Here is an 8,687-nt window from a genome sequence, read left to right as displayed (position 1 = left end):
TATTTTAGCCCTACAGTGGGATGGGGAAGGTCATGTTGATGCTTATATTCAGAGATGTAGCAGGGAGCTCGCTCCCCGGTTGCTTTACAGCCTACCAGAAATATGCAGGTGTAAATCTCTGTTATAGTACCTGAGAGAAAAGTTTGCTTTCATTGTTCTAAGCCATTCAAGTTTAATCTACCAGATGGTCTTCTCCTTGTTGCTGTAGAAGTTTCCTTACTGATGATGAGAAAGAGAGGATTATAGTCTATGTGACAATTGCTCCTATACATTAATCCCCACCTTTGCCAGTAATCATTGTAATGACAAACTCATTGCTTTGTATTCTGTATTTGAGTTTGTGTAATTCCTTTCAAGCAGCATAATCATTTGTTCAACAAAAATTTACCCGATACCTAATATGTGTTTATCAGAGGTCATATAGCAGTGGAAAGCAGAGGTAAGGATGGACTAATAGAAGGAAAATGTACAGCCTTTTGGATAACTCCTTTCTCCTTGGCAGTTCTTTATGCTTATTATGTTGACCCATCATCAGATTTAATAATTGGATAGTCTGATGACCTTGAGATAACTATAGATCAAAGTGGGTTAGATTTGCTCTGAAAATACAAGCTTGGTGAAGTTTGACACAATACTTGTTTTGCATGTAGTAGTGCTTATTACTGAGTAGTTGTCATGTGCTTTTATGTTTTATGCTAATGTCCTAGAGTATGTCCTTCCAGGATACATGTTTCTACTGGACTGAATTCCTTGAATCAGAAGGATTTCATTTTTGTAATCCTAAAGCCTGACACAAAACCTGGCATGTGAAGTGTTTATTGATTGGTTTTGGTTGAGGGATAAAGCTCAACCAAACCTTTACCAATGGATAAAGTCTACTGAGTTAGGCTGTACGTGCTCAGCATGCCCCCCGTCCCTTTAACACCGTTGCTTATCCAGTCCACAGAAGCTGGGCTGGCTTGGAAATGAAAGTGACTGCCTTGGGAGGCTGGGTCTGTCATGACGCTAACCCTAGAGGACCCTAAAATGTCCCAATCATTCAGAATCCTGTAAGACCTTGGGCTTCTGTTTCATACTGTCTAGGAGAGGTTTACAGAGAAGGCGATGGCACCCCACTCCAGTACTCTTGCCTGGAAAATCCTATGGACGGAGGAGCCTGGTAGGCTGCAGTCCATGGGGTTGTGAAGAGTCAGACACGACTGAGCGACTTCACTTTCACTTTTCACTTTCATGCATTGGAGAAGGAAATGGCAACCCACTCCAGTGATATTGCCTGGAGAATCCCAGGGACGGGGGAGCCTGGTGGGCTGCCATCTGTGGGGTCGCACAGAGTCGGACATGACTGAAGTGACTTAGCAGGAGAGGTTTAAAGTTTGTTTCAGCTTCATGTTTCAGTTACTTACTATCTTTGTACTATCTTTACCTGTAAGACATGGTAAGCAGTGAATGAGGTGAGGTACATGGCATATCACGAATGTTAAGGACATGTTTTCCTTCCCTGATCACCCTTAATTGCTCATAATTCTGCCAGGTATAGGCTCTGATCATGGAAATGTTTAATCATTTCTTGGATTGACTGTTTCTCGTTTCTAAAATAAAGATATTAAGAACATTTAGTTCATGGGTTTGTTACAAGGATCTGAGATGATGGATGTAATACGCTTGGTGGTGGTTTAGTTGCTAAGTCATGTCCAACTCATGTGACCCCCTGGACTGTAGCCAGTCAGGCTCCTCTGTCCATGAGATTTCCCAGCTAAGAATACTGGAGTGGGTTGCCATTTCCTTCTTAGCATTGCTGATACCTAGTAATCACTCAACATTAGCTGTTGTTACCTTCATAAAGTGGCTCGAGACCACCATGGGTCTTTGGATTATCTTTGAAGGATTATCTCAGAGACATGGGTGTCCCCTCGAGCCAGTAAAATGGTGCAGTCCTTTTGGTTTTGTTTACACCATGAACATGAAGGGGCAAAACTGGGAGTGTATATAGTAAGCTGAGTATGTAGGCTAATAAAGTAGCACATCATTATTATCAGTTCAGTTCAGTTCAGTTGCTCTTCGTGTCTTAACTCTTTGCGACCCCATGGACTGCAGCACGCCAGGCTTCCCTATCCATCACCAACTCCCAGAGCCTATTCAAACTCATGTCCATCGAGCTGGTGATGCCATCCAACTACTTCATCCTCTGTTGTCTCCTTCTCTTTCCTTCAGTCTTTCCCAGCATTGGGGTCTTTTCAAATAAGTCAGTTCTTCCCATCAGGTGGCCAAAGAATTGGAGTTTCAGCTTCAGCATCAGTCCTTTCAATGAATATTCAGGACCCATTTCCTTTAGGATGGACTTGTTGGATGTCCTTGCAGTCCAAGGGACTCTCAAGAGTCTTTTCCAACACCATAGTTCAAAAGCATCAATTCTTTGGTGCTCAACTTTCTTTATAGTCCAACTCTCACATCCATACATGACTATTGGAAAAGCTATAGCTTTGACTAGACGGACCTTTGTCGGCAAAGTAATGTCTCTGCTTTTTAATATGCGTCTAGGTTGGTTATACCTTTTCTTCCAAGGAGCAAGCGTCTTTTAATTTCATGGCTGCAGTCACCATCTGCAGTGATTTCAGAACCCAAGAAAATAAAGTCTGTTACTGTTTCCACTGTTTCCCCATCTATTTGCCATGAAGTGATGGGACCAGATGCTGTGATCTTAGTTTTCTGAATGTTGAGTTTTAAGCCAACTTTCCACTCTCCTCTTTCACTTTCATCAAGAGGCTCTTCAGTTCTTCTTTGCTTTCTGCCATAAGGATGGTGTCATCTACATATCGATGTTACTGATATTTCTCATGGCAATCTTGATTCTAGCTTCTGCTTAATCCAGCCCAGCATTTCTCATGATATACTCTGCATATTAGTTAAATAAGCAGGGTGAAAATATACAGCCTTGACATACTCCTTTCCCTATTTGGAACCAGTCTGTTGTTCCATGTCCAGTTCTAACTGATTTTTCTTGACCTGCATACAGATTTCTTAGGAAGCAGGTCAGGTGGTCTGGTATTCCCATCTCTTTCAGAATTTTCCACAGTTTATTGTGATCCACACAGTCAAAGGCTTTGGCATAGTCAATAAAGCATTAGTAGATGTTTTTCTGGAACTCTTTTGCTTTCTCAATGATCCAGCAGATGTTGGCAATTTGATCTCTGGTTCCTCTGCCTTTTCTAAATCTGGCTTGAACATCTGGAAGTTCACGGTTCACGTATTGCTGAAACCTGGCTTGGAGAATTTTGAGCATTACTTTACAAGCATGTGAGATGAGTGTGATTGTGCAGTAGTTTGAGCATTCTTTGGCATTGCCTTACTTTGGGACTGGAATGATAACTGACCTTTTCCAGTCCTGTGGCCACTGCTGAGTTTTCCAAATTTGCTGGCATATTGAGTGCAGCACTTTCACAGCATCATCTTTCAGGATTTGAAATAGCTCAACTGGAATGCCATCACCTCCACTAGCTTTGTTTGTAGTGATGCTTCCTAAGGCCCACTTGACTTCACATTCCAGGATTTCTGGCTCTAGGTGGGTGATCACACCATCGTGATTATCTGGGTCGTGAAGATCTTTTTTGTACAGTTCTTCTGTGTATTCTTGCCACCACTTCTTAATATCTTCTGCTTCTCTTAGGTCCATACCATTTCTGTCCTTTATTGAATCCATCTTTGCATGACATTGTCCCTTGGTATCTCTAATTTTCTTGAAGAGTTCTCTAGTCTTTCCCATTCTGTTGTTTTCCTCTATTTCTTTGCATTGATTGCTGAGGAAGGCTTTCTTATCTCTCCTTGCAATTCTTTGGAACTCTGCATTCAGATGCTTATATCTTTTCTTTTCTCCATTTCGCTTCTCTTCTTTTCACAGCTATTTGTAAGGCCTCCTCAGACAGTCATTTTGCTTTTTTGCATTTCTTTTCCATGGGGATGCTCTTGATCCCTGTCTCCTGTACAATGTCATGAACCTCCGTCCATAGTTCAAAGGGGCAATGCCCTTGGTAAGTACCAATTTTTAGTTGACATCTCCATCATGACCCATCCATCTCAGGTGGCCCTACATGGCATGGCTTTGCTTCATTGAGTTAGACATGGCTGTGGTCCTTAGATCAGATTGGGGGCACTGAGTACAGCAGTCCATGCATGGGAGCTTTTGAAGGAGGTCACCTTTATTGTTATTACCTCCACCATTGTTTGGCTTCAGGTCAAAAAACAGGGAGGGAACACATCCCCGCCCATCAACAGAAAACTGGATTAAAGATTTACTGAGCATGACCCCGCCCATCAGAAGAAGACCCAGTTTCCCCTTCAGACAGTCTCTCCCATCAGGAAGCTTCCTTAAGCTTCTTGCCTGATAGTTCAGTTGGTAAAGAATCCGCCTGCAATGTAGGAGACCCCAGTTCAATTCCTAGGTTGGGAAGATCCCTTGGAGAAGGGATAGGCTACCCACTCCAGTATTCTTGGGCTTCCCTTGTGGTTCAGGTGGTAAAGAATCCACCTGCAATGTGGGAGACCCGGGTTCTATCCCTGGGTTGAGAAGATCCCCTGGAGAAGGAAACGGCTACCCACTCCAGTATTCTGGCCTGGAGAATTCCATGGATTATACAGTCCATGGGGTCTCAAAGAGTTGGACACGACTGAGCGACTTTCACTTTCCATAAGCCTCTTATCCTTCTCCATCATTCTTATAATAAGGCAGATACTTGGGCAACTGCTGCCTTTTCTGTTTAAAAATTATCCTTCCTTTCACTCCCCTATCTCTTTCACTTCATCTTTGTTCTCTTTTACCTTTCTCTGGCCCTAATCTCTCCTGCCTTGTCCATCCATATTCTAACTCAAACTTAGGCTTTTTCCTGCCCTTTATTTTATTCCCCTTCCTTTTTCCTCCTTCCCTTCCTAGTGAAGTAGAAATCAAGTCAAGGCTAAGGGTGGTTGAAATGTTTGGTTATAAAGATAACAGATGGAAACAGAATCTTGGTAATCGTGACATTGTGGACATGCAGTCACTTACAAACAGAGGTAGCTTATGGGTTCCAAGACAGCTAAGTTGCTGATCTAATATTGCTTGACTGGTAAAATCAGTAGATATTCTAGGATTTGACACAGTGAAGGATTAAGTGGAAGCCTTGGGTGCAAAGTGATCATGATTAATTTTGACCCATGCTAAGTCATACAAATATATGGTTAAAGAAAATATTAGCTGATGAGACTGGAAAACACTGATAAAAAAATTTCCTGTTAAAAAATAGCTTACCTTCTGATCATTAAATTAATACTTGCTAATTGTAAAATACACAAAGAACTATGGGCTTCCCTTGTATCTCAGTTGGTAAAGAATCTGCCTGCAATGCAGGAGACTGGGGTTCATCTCCTGGGTTGGGAAGATTCCCTGGAGAAGGAAATGGCAACCCACTCCAGTATTCTTGCCTGGAAAATCCCATGGACAGAGGAGCCTGGCTGGCTACAGTCCATGAAGCCACAAGAGTTGGACATGACTTAGTGACTAACCCACCACCATGAAGTAGGAATGTGCAGTATAGGGAATAAAGTCAATAATGTAGTAACTTTGTATGGTGACTGATGGTAACTAGCCTTATGGTGATTGTTCCATTGTAGGTTGTACACCTGAAGCTAATATATATGTGAATTATAATTCAAGAATAAAAAAGAACTATCCGAATTTTCCCTTATGCAGCCCTAGGCACAATTCCAGCACTTGTTACTAGAAGCTGTTCTAAGAAGTAAAGTGAAAGTGAAGTCGCTCAGTCGTGTCCGACTCTGCGACCCCACAGACTGTAGCCTACCATAGACTCTAGCCTACAGGCTTCTCCATCCATAAGGAAGGGCCCAAAGCCTGGAAGTAAGTCCCAAGAGGAAGAATGGTTGCCGAAAGGGCTAGCTCAGTTAGTTCCCTATTTTCCCCCGATTCAGAAGATGAAGTGCATTCCAGATCCAGTATGTTAAGGTCAATTCAGTTTCAGCACATTGATGAGGATCCCTTTGTTTCTAAAATTGATATTGAGGAAAAAGCAGAATGGAGGCTTATGAAGATACCAGTCAGACTATTCAGAATAATAGACTCCTCATTTTACCATCCTACTGCCGTCAACCAATCAGTGAAACACTTGTATTGTCCACTGCAGGCATTAGTATTTTACTAAGAGAAGAAAAGAAAAAAAAAAAAGACAGTGAGAAAAGGAGAAAAGAAATGTAAGGTGTGGTTATTGCCACTTACGGTTAGAGGTCAACCATTCTTTCTTCCTTATGTTTATTTGGCTGTGTCAAGTATAGGTTGTGGCATGAGGGATCTTCATAGCATCATGGGCGATCTTTCGTTGTGTCACATGTCCCACAGCATGTGGGATCTTAGTCTCTGGACCAGAAATCAAACCCACGTCCCCTGCACTGCATGGTGGATTCTCCACTGGATCACCAGGGAAATCCCATTCTTACTAACTTTCAAACTTCAGCTTAAAAGTAACTTCTGTCAAACCTTCCTTGACCCCTAGGTTAGTTTATATCTTCTTACCCTCCAGAGCAACATGTACTTCCCTTTTTTTGGATACATACTGACATCTTTAAGCCACCCCAAGGTGGCTCCGCAGGCAAGGCATCCGGGGAGGCAAGTTCAGTCCCTGAGTCAGGAAGATCCCCTGGAGGAGGAAATGGCAATCCATTCCAATATTCCTGCCACAATAATCCCATGGATAGAGGAGCCTAGTGGGCTACAGTCCATGGGGCTGCAAAAGAGTCAGACGTGACTGAGCATGCCCACACGCCTGACATCTTTTGTTACATTTGCTGCTGTTATCGCCATTAAATCCTACGCTGTGCTCACTACTTTACTTACACCAAGCATAGTGCCTGACACAATTTAGCTACTTGATACATTTTACTACATTGAATTGGCTTGACCTGTACTCTAATTATGGCTGTATGAGCTGTATTCAAGGAGAGAAAGAAGATGAAGACAAAATTCCAAGTTAATATAATTGGCTCCATCATTTGCAACTAGAATTTGCAAAAGATTACCTAAGTGCTGAGGGAATGCAGAACAGTTAAGTGAGTGGCCAAAGTCTTTTTGGACAAGGTGCATGGTGAGCAAGAAAGTTTTGATCTTATGTGTTACAAACCAAAACATTAGTGAAAAGGGAGTTGTTCAGTTTGGTACCAAAAAAAAAAAAAAGATGAAGGAAAGGTTGTATTCAATGCATTGAAAAATGTGTATTACACACCAGGTGCAGAGAATACCACTGTGAATAAGACATGGTCCTTGCCTTAAGAGCTAAATCTCTTGAAAAGGTGTAAGTCAATAACTGCAATACAAATTAGTGACTGTTGTGACAAAGAGGTAATTATGAAAACTTGAAGAGAAAGAGATATTAATTAATGTGGGTCTTAAACAATGGATAATTGAAGAGAGGAGGAAAAGGCTTTTTCCTGCAATAAGAATAGCATTTGAAAAGGCAAAAGTGTAATAAGCCTGTCAGGCCAGATGGTGCCAACGGAGATTTCGGAGGTGATTAAGCAATGAAATGAAAAGACCAAGTGTGCTTTTTGTTTGTTTTAAAGGTTAACTAGATCTTTACCTTAAAATAAAAGAGAAAAAAATGCATTCTGGTCAAACATCCCTAGGTTCTTGAGCCAGACTTCCTGGGCTTGGTTTCAGGCTCTGCCTCCTATTAGCTGTGTGACACTTCTTTGTACCTCAGTTTGCTTGTTTGTAAAATAGGGTTAAATATAGCACCTGCTTGATAGTGTGGTTGTGAGGACAAAATTAGGTACTATATGAAAAAAATTGTAGAATGCTGCCCAGACTGTAAAAGTGTCTCTTGTGATTACGGAAGTAGTATTACTTTCTGCCAGTCAGGGGGTGATTTTGTCATGTTTCGCCTCAGGCTTGAGTGACAGATTTTTGTTTCTGAATAAGTACAGCCAGGCCAAGGACTTCCCAGGCAGCTCAGTGGTAGAGAACCTGCGGGTGAATGTAGGAGATGTGGCTTCGATCCCTGGTCAGGAAGATCTAGAGAAGGAAATGGCAACCCACTCCAGTATCTTGCCTGGGAAATCCCAAGGACAGAAGAACCTGGTGGGCTGCAGTCCATGGGGGTGCAAAAGAGTTGGACACGACTTGGCGACTAAACAGGAAGCAGCAGTCAGGCCTAGATTCAAACATACCTAAGTGATGGTTATGTAACATTTAAGCTTGGAAAGCATGGGTATTCAGAATGTGCCCTATGCGAGGATCACAAATGCTCTTTTTGCCTTCAGGTTGGAAGTGGGTTTTGGACTGTACACATACAGATAAGGTGACTTTCAAAAGATTAATTAAAAATTACCTACTTAAAAAAATTTACCTACTTAATAAGGAAAAAAAAATCCTCATGGTAATTTCTAATCAAGTAGCAATCATTCTGATGATAACAATTTGCTTCTACAAGAGTCAGCTGACCAAGCCTTCTGTCATTTTAGCAATATAGGAACTCATAGTTACCTATAAGCAGTTAAGTGAAGAACTATCTTCAGGAAAGCAATCTCCCACGTATTAAACTGATTTTCTTGAGTTCTTTCTAATTCGATGTGTCTTTCAAGCAGCTGAATTTGTTGATAGCAGGGAGGAATGTCCAGGAAAGTCTTGGTTTTATAATGGAAGAAAGGTTAAG

This window comes from Bos javanicus, chromosome 14, assembly GCF_032452875.1.
Source record: "Bos javanicus breed banteng chromosome 14, ARS-OSU_banteng_1.0, whole genome shotgun sequence".
NCBI lineage: Eukaryota > Metazoa > Chordata > Mammalia > Artiodactyla > Bovidae > Bos > Bos javanicus.
The sequence above is the reverse complement of the archived record's forward strand: the minus strand, read 5'-3'. Positions refer to the sequence as shown.